This window comes from Ictidomys tridecemlineatus, chromosome 8 (genome assembly GCF_052094955.1).
Source record: "Ictidomys tridecemlineatus isolate mIctTri1 chromosome 8, mIctTri1.hap1, whole genome shotgun sequence".
NCBI classification, from domain to species: domain Eukaryota; kingdom Metazoa; phylum Chordata; class Mammalia; order Rodentia; family Sciuridae; genus Ictidomys; species Ictidomys tridecemlineatus.
The window spans coordinates 125,236,785-125,254,848 of record NC_135484.1 but is presented as its reverse complement, the minus strand read 5'-3'; the positions used below and the strand labels follow the sequence as shown (position 1 = coordinate 125,254,848).

Here is an 18,064-nt window from a genome sequence, read left to right as displayed (position 1 = left end):
GAAAACTAACACTAAATAGGGAAGAGAGATGGAAGGGAAAAGGAGGGAGAAGGGGAGTTGCACAGAAGATGGAAGGAGAACCTCATTGTTATACAGAAAACATATATGATGTTGTAATGAGAAAAAGAAAAAAAAGTATGACATTAGATTGTATAGAGAGAAAGGATAGGAGAGGAGGGGAGGAGTAGGGAGGACAGGAAGGGCAGCACAATAGAATAGACAATATGATTGATGTATGTACATTCCATGTATGTATTATATATTGCATTTTACTGTCATGTATGACTAAAAATAAATAAAAAATAAAAAAATAAAATACATTCACTAACAACAACAAAAATATTAAATGAAAAATTTCAAAAGTAAACAGCCAAGTTTGGTGGTGCATGCTTGTAATCTCAGCAACTAAGGAGGCTGAAACAGGAGGACAAAATTCATACCAGCCTCAACAACTTAGAGAGACTCTAAACAACTTTATGAGAACCTCTCTACAAAAATTAAAATAAAATAAAGGGAGGGGGGATGGGTGGGTGGGGATGTGGCTTAGTGGATTAAATCCCTGGTTCCAAATTTTTTTAAAAAAATAAACAGAAAAACCACTTTCACATAACTTTTTTTGCAGCATAAATTATCCATTGATTCAGTGTATTCACACTGTATACACTACCCTCCTGTTAGTCACTAACAATCTCAGTATCAGATTAACTATAGTAGTATTGTTCTATTTAATAACATTGTTATAAATGTACTATTTTATTATTGTTGTTGTTAATCTCTTACTGTCTAATTTATAAATTAAAGTTCATCATAGGTATGTATATATAGGAGAAAACAAAAACAAAACAAAAAAAAAGCCAAACTTAAGTCTCATCTATTTCACATAAATGTCCTCATTCAATAACTTCTTTCTTTTCTGTATTGCGATATCACTTTTCATGTACTAATAATTAATAAATATATGAGAATAAAGGGCTTTTTTAGGAATTCAAGTACTCCATTATAGTTAAGGGAATAAGAATCAGAAATCATAGGAGATAGTCTTGGAATTGTGAAATGAACAAATTGTTTAAGGACTTGTATATTATGTGAAGAAAAATGAACATTCCTAAGAATTCTAGAAGAATATCTTGTTTATTCTAAGGTTTTGGACACCAGAGTCACACCAACTTAGTTCTAACTCGTGGAATCAGTTCTTTAATCTCCAAATCTACATAACAGAGTAATAGTGCCTATTTCATGATACCAGTGTGAGGAACAAGTGAGACAATGCACATTATGAGCCTACATCAAGCAAAGCTCAAAAAACTTCTGTCCATTACCAGTGAGATTCTTCAAGGAGCACTATCAAATCAGAAGAAGCATTACTTACTTCATTCTTTTCTCTGCCCATACCAGAGTGTGGCTCTTTCCATGCCCCTGGAGAGGAGCTTTAGAATGCACATGATTTGTCTGTTTTTTTTTAATTAAAAGATTTATTTGTTCTTTTTAGTTTACATGATAGTAAAACATATTTTGACATATCAAAAATACATGAAGCATAACTTCCCATTTTTGTGGTTGTATATAATGTGGAGTTGCAATAGTATTGTATTCATATATTAATAAAGGAAAGTTGTGTCCAATTAATTTTACTGACTTTCCCATTCTCATCCCCTCTCCCACCTTCCCACTTCCCCTGTCCAAACTGGTGAACCTCATTCCTCCCTCCCTGCCCCCTTCCTATTGTGAGTCACCATCTGTACACCAGAGAGAACATTTGGCCTTTGTTTTTTTGTGATTGGCTTATTTCACTTAACTTGATAGCCCCTTGTTCCACCATTTACCAGCAAATACCATAATTTCATTCTTTTTTATGGCTGAGTAATATTTCACTATGTATTTACAAATGATAAAAGAAGCCACTTTTCCTAATAAAATATTCTCAGATCAGTAGTTTAAATGTCTTCTTTCAGGTCACAAATAAAACATATTAAATAATAGTAAAGAGTTTACAGCATTAAATAAATTCTAAATAGAATAAAGATAATCAAATGAGCATTATGAACCCCTGCATACTTCAGAACAGGAATTTATTTCCATGAACTTTGAGACTGACTTGTAGCAGGAAGGGATTTTTAGCTTGGCAGGCATGAATAGTTGTGTTATGGGGTGGGGGGCAAGGGGGGTTTACAGAAACGCAGGAATAAAAATTGTAATTCGCTGTTACAGGCACCATAATGATTAAATCTCCCAAAGTTAATGTTGAATGAATGAAGGCAGAGACAAAAGAAATAGTGATGTATTATTGTTTATGTACCATTCAAAAATCATAATAAATGTTACACGTGATAAGTAAAAGTATTATACGGAAATGAATTGAGGGTTGTTCTGGAGTGTTGTTTGTTTTATATCTCCATCAAGATATGTTCATAATGTAAGAATTCAGCAACTTGTATCTTTATGCATTGTTTGTTTGTTTATTTGTTTTGAGGGGTACCAGGGATTGAACTCAGGGGCATCCAACCACTGAGCTACATCCCCAGCCTTATTTTCTGTTTTATTTAGAGACAGGGTCTCACTGAGTTGCTTAGCACCTGCCTTTTGCTGAGCCTGGTTTTGAACTAACAATTCTCCTGCCTCAGCCTCCAGAGCTGCTGGGATTACAGGCCTGCACCACCATATGCAGCTGAACTTTTTATTTGTATATGAAATAAATTCATATAAAGAATCAATAGGCTTTCATAAATTCCAGATTCTTTTGAGGATTATGAATATTTTTTAGTACTGGGACTCAATGCACAGAAAATTGATCAAGTTAGGTGAACTGTTGTTTCCTTCAGATTCTGTATGTGCTGTGCAGTTTGTCCAAGTTTCTGCTACTCTTTTAGTACTGGGTACACACCTTAGATAAATGTGGTTGCCATTCATTGTTACATCACTGCAATTGTTTTCTTTTAGACCTGTCATTGGTATCATCTGGCTATAACATGAATGTGGATGAGTTTTTTCTCAGACTCTGAAATATTGGAAGAGGAGTCAATAGCCTTAGCCAAAATGAAGTTCATCTCCTCTATTGAGTAAAGTATGCTTGAAGAAAAGCATAAAGTATAGGATCAATATGGTGTACTTATAGGCAGCAGAAAGGAAATTAATGGGATTTCCACTTGGGGCCTTTGTTTGGTCTTAGAGTAAGATAACCCATGCAGGGATGAGTGGGAGGATTTAATAATTTGTCCCAGTTTTCTATGGTAGAAGAGAAGTACAACAGGACACACATAGAATGACTTCTGTGCAGAACTAAGAGGCCATTTCAAGAGATCCTGGAATTTTTAAGGTTGTGATCCCACAAAGTCGTATTTTATCTCCATCAAACCCAGTGCTTGTAAGAAATGAGGAGAAAAGCCCTGTAAAAATGTTCCAAGTCTAAGTTTTCAGCATAGATGTAAAGAAAGGATAAGAGAAATTTTTAAGGTTCCAATGAAATTTTCTGCCAATAAGATGTATTTAGTGTTTGTGTTTGTGTGTGTGTGTGTCTGTGTGTGTAATACTACATTATTGATAGAAATTTAATATGAATATATTCAAAATGGAGTGAGTCAATATTGGAAGGTTATTAAAGTAGAAGTTAAAAGTATTTGTGGTTTTGGCTAGTTTAAACAATACTGAAAGGTAAGAATCTCCTTCAGAATGATCTCCTAGGACCATGGACTTTGGATACTACAGAGCCTGAGATTAATTGCCATATTGGGAGAACTGTGTCCCTGGGAACTTTTTGGATTCAATAGTCTTGTCTTCTTTCAACCTCTCTTCATTTGCTGGTCTGCAGCTATCTCCAATCTCAAATAACAGTCCCTACAACCAATACATGGGCCTCAGACATTGATTTATCACTTCAAGGTAAAAATTGTTTTTGCTTTGTTGCTTAAATTTCCTTTTGTTTTAAAATGTGATTATTGGGATGAAAAAGTATGAAGAGCTTCTTCTCTTTTAATATATTCACTATTATTAATGCCTTGATTTTATATCTGACTTATCCCCATGATTCTTAACATTTGATAATAAATTGAGATTTGGGGTTAAAGTGATGTCCATCTGGATAAAGGGAGATAAAAATAGAGCACATGTAATTTCAGATTTTGCATCAGAGTTAAATACAATTCTTCTATGACTCTAAAATGAACACAGTCTTATAAGTAAGAAACTTTCTCATGACCAGAATTAATTTCCCATTGCGTTCTTTTGATATTTATATGTGTGAGAATGTGTGTTAAAAACTCTACTAAAAGTATAGTTTGGCCAAGATGGGTAGAGGTTATAAACAGGATTAAAATGAGAGTAACATATCTGAATTTATTTTATTCAATTGATAGAAGTAAAGTGAAAAAACTGAAAATTATGCATATATGTATTTGTGGGTTTTGTATGGACATGGATATGTATAAACACCTTTGCAATACATTTTATGTATATTAGTGCCTCTTTCATGTTCTTTTTTATTATAGTACTCCCTTTTTCTATCTCTTGAGTGATCCCTCAAGGACTTCATGCTGTTATTTGATGTCTCTCCCCTACCACTAATTTGATTTCATTTTTACTGTTTTCAGCTAAATATCACTTTTATACGATAAGTAAAATTAGAGTAAGGTATTGCTTTTGACAATTATTTTACATATTTTATTTACATGATTAATTTTCTCAATAAAACAATCACAGGGTATGAAATTATTAGGGAGGAATTTCAAGGCCTAAAAGATTTTTTCACATCCATGTAGAGAGTGTCTATTTATCCTAAACAAAAGATATGGTTATGGTCTTTAGATGTATTCATTGAATTGATGAATACATTTTAAACTTTTGCATTCATTAATATTTGGAGTTTTTAAAAGCTGCCCTTTAGCCTTCTGAAAGGTAAAAATTCTATGTAGGTTTTATGCATATTGAGGCAGCTCTTTCATTCTTTTGATGTGCCCTCATAATGATAATCCCCACTCCCTACTTTCAGATTTAAATATGTTTTTCTTCAACATTCCTTTCCCTAGTAACACACACCAAAAAAAAAATTGAGGGTTGTTTTTAATGTGCTGCATGAATCTGCATCCTCAATAAGCTTATGGAATAAATGAATTAACTAATCCCTAAAGGAAACATGCTTCTGACATTATGTGTCCCCATTATTAAACAGTTAGACATAAATAATAATGTTATGACTTTATTAACCAAGTGTTTACCATTTTACAGTAGAAAGAATCTTTATAGTCTCCACAACCCAAAAGTCATTCATACAAAGAAAATCATCAAAAAAGAATGCCCAACTCAAAGTTTATTCTTGAAGGCTGAAAATAATATGTATATATAATTGCTTATATTAAACATTTTTCATTTAATTTGAATGATTCTTTATAAGCTATTAATGAATTAAATGTATTTTTTCCTTTGGCATTTTCTTTCCTTCTCTGTATTTTTTTTCTTTCTGTGGAAGATTTTATCTCAGCTTCTAATAGTTCTCTCTCAAGGAAAGACTTTGCAGACTAAGCTCCAGGTGCCTCTCCATAGAGAGTCTTTACCAACGTCTTCTGCAACATTTGAAGGACACTGCACCAAAATTTATTCTGTGAGTCACTATAATTTGTCTGAGTGAGGATTTCATAGAGTTATTTTATAAAGTTTGATGTTGTCACTAGTGACCAACACATTATACTCTCTTTTTAATTCTTGTAATGTTTTCCTTCTTGTCTGAACAAGGTAATGGGCATGACCAATAGCAGTGCCAAAGAAGACTTCGTTCTGGTGAGCTTCTCAGAGCAGCCCCAGCTGGAAAAGATACTCTTCGTGGCTGTTTTGATATCCTACCTTCTTACCTTGTTGGAAAATACACTAATTTTTCTGGTCTCTTCCATAGACTCTAAACTCAAAATACCCATGTACTTTTTCCTTACTCACCTCTCCCTAGTGGACATCTGTTTTACCACCAGTATTGTCCCTCAGCTGCTGTGGAACCTCAAAGGACCAGCCAAGACCATCACATCCCTGGGTTGTGCCATCCAGCTCTATGTCTCCCTGGCATTGGGATCCACTGAATATGTTCTCCTGGCTGTGATGGCTTTTGACCACTATGTTGCTGTGTGCAGACCTCTCAACTATACAGCTGTAATGAACCCACGCTTGTGCCAGGTTCTGGCAGGGGTCGCCTGACTGACTGGTGCAGGAAATGCTCTCATCCAGGGCGCTGTCACCCTCTGGCTCCCTCCCTGAGGACACCAGCGGCTTCATCATTTCCTCTGTGAAGTCCCCTCCATGATTAAGCTTGCATGTGTGGACATCCATACCAATGAGATCCAGCTCTTCGTTGTTTCATTGATCTTGCTCCTTTTGCCCTTGGCACTGATATTTATGTCCTATGGACACATAGCCAAGGCAGTTATAAGGATCAAGTCTGTCCAGGCCTGGCACAAAGCTCTGGGGACATGTGGATCCCACTTGTGATGCTTTTATGGGAGCATCACAGCCAATCTTTTCACAGGCTTCTTTTGGGCCCTTTGAAAGGCATTATTTTCCCACACTCTTTGATGTCCATTTTCCTAATAATTTCCATTTCTTACCCTCTCTTTCTTCATTTCTTCTTTTGTCATCCCCTTTTTTCCTTCTTATTCTACCTTTTGTTTCTTCTTTATATTAAATTTGGTTATCATGTTTTTTTTAGTACTGGAACCCAGGACCTTGTTCATGCCAGGTAAACACTCTTACCATTGAGCTACATCCTCAGTCCTTTGTTTTTTATTTTGAGACAGTGTCTGTCTAAGTTGCCCAGGTGGGCCTTGAACTTGTTACCCTTCTGCATCCACCTCTCAAGTAACTTTGAGTATAGATGTGCAGCTCTGTGGCCAGTTTTTCTTCCATTTGTATGATGTGCTTTGTAACTGTTTATCCTCATGTCTCTATGTTATAGCTCTTTCCATTAATATTCTAACAATTCCTGAAAGCAATTTTCTCAAAAAAAAACCTTTTCTCTTTGTCATATTACCTTAAAACTTAAAGATATTGTTACCAAACATTGTGAAAATATTTGAGAATATGGACTTTGAATTCCACAACTTCCTTTTTGAGCTTATGGAATTTTATTGAACTTTTTTGTATTCAAGTTTATATATGATTTTTAAAGTAATCAGCTTTGTATACAAGACCTTACTATAACAAACAAGAAAGATAATATCTGAAGCAGCTAAATTTGATATAAATTTCTACTCTTAAAGAGTTGATCTTAGGGTATGGCTAAACATCTATATATGCAATATTAAAAATTTTCATTTGGCTACTATGTCTTGATTTGATTGCAGTTTTGTTCCTATTTATAATTTCTTCAATTCATTGGTCTGTTTTTTTCCATACCAAAAAATAATGCAAAGTTCATCTTTTAACATTTGACATCATCTGCCTACTCCCCTTTGCATAGCACCTCTGCCCCCCTTGATGATTGCGGTATCTGATCTTGACTAAATAGGCTGAAGTCACATGGTTTGCTCCAAAAATTAATATTGATACCACTGGGAAAAAAAGCCAGTAACAAAATAGTATTGAGAGGTTGGCTTGCTCCCCTCTCTTCTAACTGCAGGTTGATAATAAGCCTTTATTGATCTTAAAAATCTGTCAGACAAGTCATATATTAGGTTATTTTTTAAATACATGTATATACAATATTTCAAGCAACATCTCAGTAGATTCAAACTTTCATGCTGTTGTCTAAAACATTAAAACTTTGTAAGTGCAAAAATGAAATGGATAGATGTTTAAAATGTATAAATATGGAAACCCATTGGTGTTGTGCTTTTCTTGTATATCAATAATTAAGTCACTCTCATGTACAGAATGAAAATTCTCATTTGGGGTTTTGTTTCAAGAAAATGTATTGTCATGTCTTTGAGAAAAAGTTTTATTGTCTCCCATTAATTGGTTGCAAACTAATCTCCATATAGAGATTTTAACTCCAAATTATACCTTATAATTAAACTACTTAAAAAAGTAATGAGCTTCAGTATTAATTAAAAGATTTTAAGTGTAACATAAATGCAGTAACTGATAATAAATGATCAATAAATATCAATTAGTATGTTTTCAAAATTCTACTTTCCTGGTCATAATATTCCCTCTATGAGGAGTCTAATTTAGGCTTCTTTTTTAAAATTTGATCCCATAAAAATTGTTATCTAGTCTAAAATTATTTATCTGCTTGTGTTTACACCTGCATGGAAAAATAATATCTTGAAAATCTAATAGAAAATAAGTTAATTCTTACTTTTTCTTTGTAATATGGAAAAATATGATTCATTTCCTTCACTCAGTTATGAAATGCATGGTACATTTTTGAATAGTGATAGTAAAGTTAAAAGTGTTATTTTTAAAAGAATAGTTACTGTAAATGTAGTAGGAAAAAACTGGGTTTAAACTAGGAGAGACCAGAGTCTCAGTTATCGTGTTTCTAACATTAGGAAAACCTCAAAGTTTGTGGCATTTCAGAGGTTAGAAGACATGTAGTAAGAACTCAGTATATGTCATTTATCCATTAATAAACCATTAATGTCAGATCAGGTAGCCTTGATGGCAAATATACATATGTTTTTCAGGTCTAAATTATTCAAGCAGTCACTAGTTGCTATTAATTTTCTACCAACTTCACTTGCAATAATCGAATGAATTCTGCTTTTGACATGTAAAATATATTTGTTTTTTGCTTATGTAAATGTGTCTCTTTTTTTAATAGACAGGCAAAAAATAGTGTACTGCAATATAATGATTTTGACTCAGTTTGAGCTAATACTTATGATACAATTATAACATGGTTTTTTTGCTTTGATTTCTGTGATTTTTCACTTCCATATATGAGGAGAAATTTATTTTTCATATTACCTTAAAACTTAAAGATATTGTTACCAAACATTGTATAGCACACTTCATGTTTAATTATACATCTAGTTGACTTCCCAATCTACAAGGTGTGTTTACCTACTATACATATTCCAGGTAGGCCCTAACTGGCAATGTTCTCCTGAAAAGCTATACTAGCAAGGTTCAAGTCTCATCTAAATGATTATCAATATTTTAATTTTTATTATATTTAGTTTTTATACCTATGAGTGTATCTTTCTATTATCCTCAGTTATCCTTTTGGTTTTATAAAATTTCTCACATGAATGAATCAAAAATAAGTTTACATGAAAGAAAGTGAACTAGTAATTACTGACCTTTAAGAATTATCTAAAAGTCATGTGAGCAAAGACCTGATGGATCAAATCATATATCAATACATCAACAATATATTCATTTGTCATTCAATCAGTAAGAACTTATGAACCATGATATGTTTATTATTGTGGCACTGCCAACAAGTAATACATAATATTCCTATAAAAGATATTTCATGATTTAAGAAAAAGTTAAAACAAATATAAGGTAATACAAAATGCATAATGAAACAAGAAGGCAAGTACATTGCTTGAGAAGTTCATACTAACTATGAATCAACAAACTACTGAGTATTATTTTATAGGCAGAGAGATAAAACTATAAATGTATTTGAGGAAAGAAAATTGCATCTCCAATGAGAATGTGAATGTGATAAGGATAAGAGGCCACATTTCTGAAGGATGAAAATCAGTTTATAGGCATCTAATGATATACATCAGGAATAAAAATTATATAGCATCTTACATTTTTATAACTGTGACCATATAAATCTTTATTCAAATGTTATTTAATCCTAAAAATCAGCAACCTAACTAGTTTAAATAATAATAAGTAGTTCTGATTAAACAGGGTAAATTAATTAGTTCTGATTAAACAGGGTAAATTAAACAGAAGTGATTGTTCCTATTCCTTTATAAAAAGTATTGAAATTCCACTACATTAAAAAAAAAGGCTACAAATGTATTAAGGGCTAATAGAACTGAAGAGAAACTAACAGCAGAGACAGGACAAATAAGCTTTTGTCATATGCAAAACTAATGAAAGGTAGTAAATGGCTTCAAGAAGGGGGAAAAAAGGATGAAATAAAACTGCTTTTAGAGAATTCTGACATGGAAAGGGAGAAGCCAGAAAGAATAAAGAAAATTTCTACTATAGAACCCTGGAGTAGCAACAGAGGTTTAGAATGGTAAATGTTGTATGTCTTAGAATACAATCGTGAAGTGACACTAAAGTAAGAACAATTTAAATTTCTGCCAAACAAGAACAACTACAAAAAAAAAAAAACACCTTTTCTCCAAGCCACACAACCAGATGAGGGCTATTCTAATAACAAAGCAGATAAAAGTAGCTCTCATTCTTAAAGAGGTGAGAGGTGAGATAAGGGAGACTCCAGACACTAACACAACTAAGATTTGACTGTGTCACACCAAAAAGCAAAGAATTTTATTAGATGCTGCATATGGCATCCTTCCTAAGTATTTTCCTCATCCTGATCTCAAAACACAGGAAGCCATTCTTATAAATGCATAGGTAGAGCTATAGAAGTGCTAATGGAGAATCAAGACCTGATCAAAAATACCCAAAGAATACTGACATTTGTTGTACTCTAACCAAATGCTTTTATCACCCTGTCATGAAACCCCATTCAGCAAACTTAAATCAAAGGATTCTCTATCAGTTTTCTTGTGATTACATCATCTCACTTCTGTGTAAAGCTTCCAACACAGAGAATATTATAACATAAACAGAGAAGCAAACAAAAGAAAAGATTCATGATCCTTGACTTTTATTTAATTAGAGAATTTTTGTTACAGATTCAATATGATTACTAATTGTTGGTGTTTTTGTTCTCTGTTTTCCATGATTCTATCTTGATAAGAGGTATTGTAAGGGTCTGGTGGAGCGTTGGAGAAGAGACCACACAAGAGACTGGCTCCATGCAATTGGCAAAAGGGGATTTATTGGGGATCCATTCCAGCGCGCTGGGGCTCCATGCTCACTCAAGAAGGGAGAGCAGCCCAAAGCCCAGAGCATAGGTCAAGCAGAGCTTAAGTAAACTTTCTGGAGAGGGCGGTGGGCTTTGCATACATCAGAACAAATCATCATGAGGCACGGGAAAATTGAAAAACAACTCTGAGACATGATTAGCACATTCATTGGCAGGAACAGGTCGGGTGGGGGTGATTGGTCATTCCTAAGAGGGTTACACATTCAAACTGATTGGTTCGGGCCCTGTGACAAACTGCACAGGGCCCTAGGCTAAATGGCCAGTAGGGCATTGTTTTAACTATCTCAGGAATTTCAGGTTCTGGATGTAACAGAGGAACTTAATAATACCTAATCTTTTACATTCAAGCTTTCCAGCTTAGAAACTTTACCCTTTCATTATGTGTCCAAGAATTTATTCATGCCTTTTAGGTTACCAAATTTGTTGGCATACATTTTTACTTCTTATTGTTTGGATATGAATATACCCAAAAAGCTCATAAGGCAATATAGGAATATTTAGAGGTAAAATTGTTGTAGAGACAAATGAGACAAGGCACTGATTGCAGAAAACAGTTTTATTTGACTGCAGCCAAGTTCATAGGGTACAGCTTTTGCTGTAATCAATCAATCCCCTGAACCCTAAGTTCAGGTAGTTTCAGAATTTTATACCCAGCATGTAAGGGGAGGGGCTCAGATGTTCACAGTCTGCAGAAGTTCACATAAAAGCAGCTTTTTTCTTTCACTGTTCTGGGCAAATTAACCCTTCAAAGACAACACTTGATAAGGGGAGAGATATTTCTCCCTTTTTTTCCTCCCCCTGCCAGCTGTTACCATGGAGCCAAATTGGTGACTTCTCTTAACTTACAAAAGTAGATATCTCTGTTAAGCCCCAGCTCAAGGCCAGAGGCCTTGTTTACATAAGTGCTGATTTCTTCCCAGCTCAAGGCCAGAGACTTTGTTTACATAAGTGCTGATTTCTTCCCAGCCAGGCGATCATGAAAACAGGAAGTTTATCTACATTGAACACTTTTGTAGGGACTCTTTTGCTGAAGGTCCTAAAATCAGCCATGGTGAAGATTTCTGGAGAAGCCCAGTTAAGACTTTTCTGTGGAGAAAGGGGGTGCCACTTCAAAATGATTAAATTTTGACAGATGTAACCTAATAAATATGTTAACTCATTTAATGGATTAAAAATTCAAATGGTTTAGAGGTTTGCAGGGTGTTGACTGTTAGCAGTTGGGGAACAGCTGGAGAAAGGAGGTCACTAGGGTGTGCATTTAAAGATTATATTTTGTTTCTGGCTTCTCTCTCTCTCTCTCTCTCTCTCTCTCTCTCTCTCTCTCTCTCTCTCTCTCTCTCCTCCTTCCTGGCTGCCATAGGCTGAGCACGTTTTCTCCACCATATTTCTGCCATGATGTTCTGCCTCACCTCAGGGCCACAGCTAGTGGAACTAGTATGATCATGGACTGGACCTCTGAAACCATGAGCCCAAAATAAACTTTTTCTTCACTAAGCTGCTCTTGTCAGTTATTTTTCTCACAACAATGAAAAGAGTATTAACAGTACATAACAGTACATAATAGAATCTAATGATCCTTCATATTTCTGTGGTATCAGTTGTAATGTCTCCTTTCGTTTCTGATTTTATTTATTTGAGTTTTCTCTTTTTTTCTTGTTAATTTACTAGTTTATTATTTCTTTTCATCTTTTCAAAAACAGTTATTTATTTTATTGATCTTTTGTGGTTTTTTTATTTTTTATTAGTGCATATTAATTGTATAGATAAATGGGTTTTCTTTATTTTTTTAGTCTTTCATTTATTTCTGCTATGATCTTCATTATTGTTTTCTTTTTTCTAACATTTCATTTGACTTAATTTTTTCTAATTCCTTAAGATGTAGTGATTGGTTGTTTACCTGAAACCTTTCAGTATTTTGGATGCAGGTTTTGATGCTATAAACTTGCCTCTTGTTATTAGTTTTTCTGTATCCCATAGGTTTTGGTATGTTGTATTATCTTCAGTCACCTAAAGAGTTAAAATTGTCTCCTTGCAAAAGATACTTTTTGCTCTCTTCCCCTATTTTGTATCTTAATGATTAACTGCAAGGCTAGCTATTCTTGAAAATATAGGAACTTTCTAATCACTAACTTTTCTTTAGAATTATAGAATCCAGAATACCTGGTGACCTTAATATAACAGCAGTATGTACATGAGAAAAGCAGACCATGAGGAAATTTATGATCATCTCTGCATCCACTTGATTGAGAATAAATATATACCCACCCCAAATCCCTATAAAAGCCTTGTATCTGGAACCGCAAAACAAGATTTTTTTTCTTTTTCTTTTTTTTTTTTTTTTTTTGGTGAGGGAATACAAATGTCTCCATCTTACAACTTGCCAACTTGTTGCCAGTGAAGCTCTCTTCCACTGTCATTTTCTCTCTTGAGTCATTGTCTTCATCAGGGAGTAGTGGCATGGGACTTCTCAAAGTTATATTATCTGTAATTGTATCTGTTATCATTTGTTTCAAGAAATTCTGAAGTTTTTCTTGATGTCTTCACTGATCCACTAATTGCCCAGGTGTGTGTTTTCTTATTGATTTCTAGTTTTATTTCATTATGGTCAGAAAAGATACTCAATATGATTTCAATTTTTTAAATTTGTTGAGATTTGTTTATAACCTGTCATGGGATCTATCCTGGAGAATGTTTCTATAGCAGTTTTGTGTATATGTTGTAGATGTGTGCTAGATTTGGTCTAGGATACAGTTTAACTCCACTATTTCCTTGTCAATTTTCTCCCTAAAAGATATGCCCATAGTGGAAAACAGTGAATGAAAGTACTCTACTCTTACTGTATTGAAATAAATCCCTCACTTTAGTCACATTAATATTTTGTTTATACATTTAGGGACTTTGGTACTGAGTGAATGTGGATTTTCCATTGTTACATCACCTTGCTATGCATTATAATCCCTATATCTATACTGTCATATAAAGACTTCTTTTATCTATTTTGGGGGGGGGTATTAGGGATTGAATTCAGGGGTGCTTAATCACTGAACCCCATACCCAGCCCTTTTTTTATTTTATTATTTGTTTTGTTTTGTTTTGAGACAGGATCTCACTGAATTGTTTAGGGCCTCACCAGGTTGCTCAGTTTGGCTTTAAATTTGTGATCCTCCTACCTTAGTCTCCTGAGCTGCTGGGATTACAGGCACATGCCACTGAGCCCTGTCTTCCTTGTCTTTTTTGCCAATTATGATTTAAAATATTTTTTAACTGATCAAAATGTAGTTAGCTAATCCTGTTCACTTTGATTCCATTTTCATAAACTATCTTTTCCCATCCCTTCACTTTCAGTCTATGCATTTCAGTCTTTACAGTTTGAGTTTTTATAAGCAGTATGTAGTTGGGTCATGCTTTTCTATCTGTTCAGTTACTCTGTGGCCTCTATTTGGAAAATTTAATTTACTCACAGTTAAGGTAATATTCAATTTGTAAGACATTTTGTGGCTTGTTCTTTTTTAGATTTATGGTAGTTTCTTTCTCTTTCTCCTTCTCCCATAGTTTTTATTTGTGATTAAGTGATTTTCTCTACTGATTTTTTGCTTGTTATATTTGGTATGTCTATTGTAGTTTTTTACTTTTGTAGTTGAAATGAGGTTTATGAAAATGTCATTCATTTATAGCAAGTTATTTTGAACTGATAGCAACAACTTAGATTACAAAGATATGTAAATACACAGGAAAAGAAAAGAGTAATAACAAAAATGTTCTACACTTGCATTCCATCCTTCTCCCCCATATTTTGAATTTTTGATGTTTTATTATACATCTTCATATATCGCCTCTTAACTAATGTAGTTATTATCAGTTTTAATTTTTCTTTTTTAATATTTATAATAAACATATAAATATTTTATATACTATGGTTATAATAGAGCAAATTCTGAATTTGTATAGTTACTTCTGAATGAGTTTTGTGCTTTTTGATATTTTCTTATTATTCATTCATTTCTTTTTCTTTCAGTTTGAAGACCTTTCAGTGTTTCATATAAGACAGGACTGGAGGTGATAAATTCTCTTAGATTTTGTTTGAGATATGTCTTTATCTCTTTGTCATATCTTAAGGATAGGTTTGCTGGGTATAGTATTCTTTTAGGCATATTTTGTTTAGGGCTTTCATCACTTTGAGTATATATATATTTCACTGTCTCCTGGCCTTTAAGATTTCTGCTGAGGAGTCTTCCTTCAGGTGAATTAAAAACATCTAAATTATTTGTTTCTTATCTCTTGCTGCTTTCAGGATTCTTTCTATGTCTTTTATCATTGAGAGATTAATTATTAGTTGAGTTGAATCTTAGTGGTAAGATTGGACCTTCCTAGACCTGGATGTTTGTATCCTTCTCTGGCTTGTGAAGATTTCTGTGACTATTTCTTTTAATAAGCTTTCTGTCCATAGTATTCTCAAGGGAATTCCTATAATTCCAAAAGTTGTTAATTTGATGTTCTCCATAGTTCTCATGGCTTTTTTATTCCTATTTTTTTTAACTTCACCTTGTATTTTCAATTATCCTCACTTTAAGCTTACTGGTTCTTTCTTTTGTTTGATTGATTCTGCTATTGATGTTTTCTACTGCATTTTTATTTGTGAGTTTTATTTCTTAGATTCATTGTTCCAGAGTCTTACTTCAAGCTCCCAAAGGGGCATAAAAGGATGACAACCTATATGTTTATATGTTCAACAAACACTAAGCGCAACACACCTTCTCTAAGAGTGGTGGCTTTCAGAGCTTCTGAACTCCCACTCAATACCAGGGAGGTTTCAGATTGTCCTAGGCCATCTAGATGAGGACACTTTGAAGTGTCAGGTCAAAGAGTAATTCATTGGCAGCAATTGGGAGAAGGCCATAAAACAGCATAGGTCACCAGCAATATGTCTAAAGATTGAACACTCGCAACTCCCTTGGAATGACATGGACCAGCAACTTTGCTGTCTTTGCTGCCTCTTGATGATGCTTCAAAGTGTGGCTTCCTAAGATTGCTGGTTCAAATGGCCAGTAGCCATCTTGATCCCTGCAGTTTGTTTCAGCTTCCTGTGTCTTTAGGCAGCTCTTTGTCCTTCCTTGGCTCAGATTTGGACATAAACTAGTTGACAACATTATTCTCTTCTAACTTTTGTGGCAGATTTTTTTAAAAAAGGCATTTTTCACATTAAAAAGAAAAATAAACTGATAGTACAGCAATTAGAAAAACTTGAAATACTTATATTTGTCTTCTGATATGACCACCTAAAATCTTTGTTTGTCTTTAAAATTTAAACAATTAAAGAAGGTATTTGCATTGTTTAAGTGTGGATTTTAATTTCTACCTAAAATAGTTAAATGAATTTGAGTGCAATGCTTAACACTGAGATTTGTTCTTTCTTTAGACTTTTGTTTTAAAATGGAAGAACAAATTAAAATGCTGTATTAGTGACACAATTGTATGTTTGCAGATGTTTGGGTGTTTATATGATAGTATTTGTTTTATTATTTGTTCTGCATTGTTCTAGTAGCACATCTTTATAGTTTAATAAAAGACAATGTTCTCTTACTACACTGATTTTCTGATCATTATTATTGTTTAATTTTATGATTATTTCTGAAAATAATATTTTCATATAGGAGTGGTTTAAAATTACCTTTAAAGGTGTCAATTGGTGCATAACAAATGAAAGATACAAAAATATAGCATAGTAAGATTGCAATCATGAGAAATCAAGCAAAAATTAAATAAAATAAAAAATTTTCTGTAAAGACTGAAAAGTCACATATTAAGGCTGAGGAATTAAAATGGCATTTCAGTTCCAAAGGGGAAAAAATTGAAAACTAAACTATAATGAAACAACAATTTTAAAATCTTGAGAGATGTTTATTCCTTTCTTAAAATTCTGTGCTTAGACAAAATATCAATTAAGTAAATATTATGAAATATTAAGAAATTTTTTGACATGGATGCTTTCATTTTTCTTATTCATTCTTGGCACAGTACTCTCAAGAAAATACTGGGTACCATGCTTCACTAAAAAGAAAGAAAAGTAAGAAAGTAAAAAGCATAGAATAGAAAACAAGGGACTGAATACAGGAAATAAAGGGGAAAACACCTTGGAAGGGAGTAAAAGTGAAAGCCAGGAAGACATATAAACAGAATCCAGTTTGGAGCAAAAGAAGTTTGGCTTTTGCTTCTAGCAAAGTCAATCCAAAAAAAAAAAAAAGTGCTGATCACTTGATGTCTTTGATCATTCTGCGAGGAGCCTTATAATTTTATGGACTATATTAAGGAAAAGTACAGAGAAAAATCACTCATACTTATATATAAACTTGCATACAAACACATCTTTTAATTCAATGAGCAACCAAAAGCTATGTGAGAAAGGAAAATGTATCACAGTGAACTATGCAGCTTACCTGCTAAAACTCTATTATCAATATAAAATAAACACTGGAGTGTTTAAAATTAATATCAGACCCCTCTCTAAATCACTATCATTGCACTTCTATGGACTGAATATTTGTGGCCCATTTGCTTTCTTATGATGAAATCCTAATCACTAACATATTGGTATTATGAGGTGGGGCATTAGGGATGTGGTTAGATGAGAATAGAATTAGTGCCCTTGAAGAACAGGCCCCAAAAAAGCAGCTCAAAGAGCTGCCTTTTCTCATCTATTATATTAGGATAGAGTGAGAAGACTTCTTTTATAAACCAAAAGCATGCCCTCTATTTGTAAACTGAAAACCTGACCAAATGCAAAATCAAATGGCATTTTGATCTTGGATTTAACTGTCTCCAGAACAACAAAAATAAATTCCCATGGTTTTTAAGCTTCCCAGTTTGTGAACAGCCTAAATACTCACATAGATTACTGTGGTAGCCTTCTATTTGCTCTAATCACTTCCAGTATTCCAGGAAATTCTAAACATAACAGTTTCATCTGAAATTAAGGTACACCCTAGTTCTCTAAGTTCTTGCAATGGCCTGTGGAGTCCCACGTGATGCCCTCCTATTTTGGCAGCATCTCCTGTATCCCTCTTCTTGGTTCCCGCTACTGGCCTCCTGATGGTTACTAAAATGCACTAAAATATCTCCTGC

At 33.7% G+C, this 18,064-nt stretch overlaps 1 pseudogene; it reads left to right on the top strand.

Moving 5' to 3' along the window:
- The first annotated feature begins 5,730 nt into the window (after nucleotides 1-5,730).
- LOC101972905 (olfactory receptor 2G3-like) lies at nucleotides 5,731-6,462 on the top strand (annotated as a pseudogene).
- Nucleotides 6,463-18,064: the final 11,602 nt, after the last annotated feature.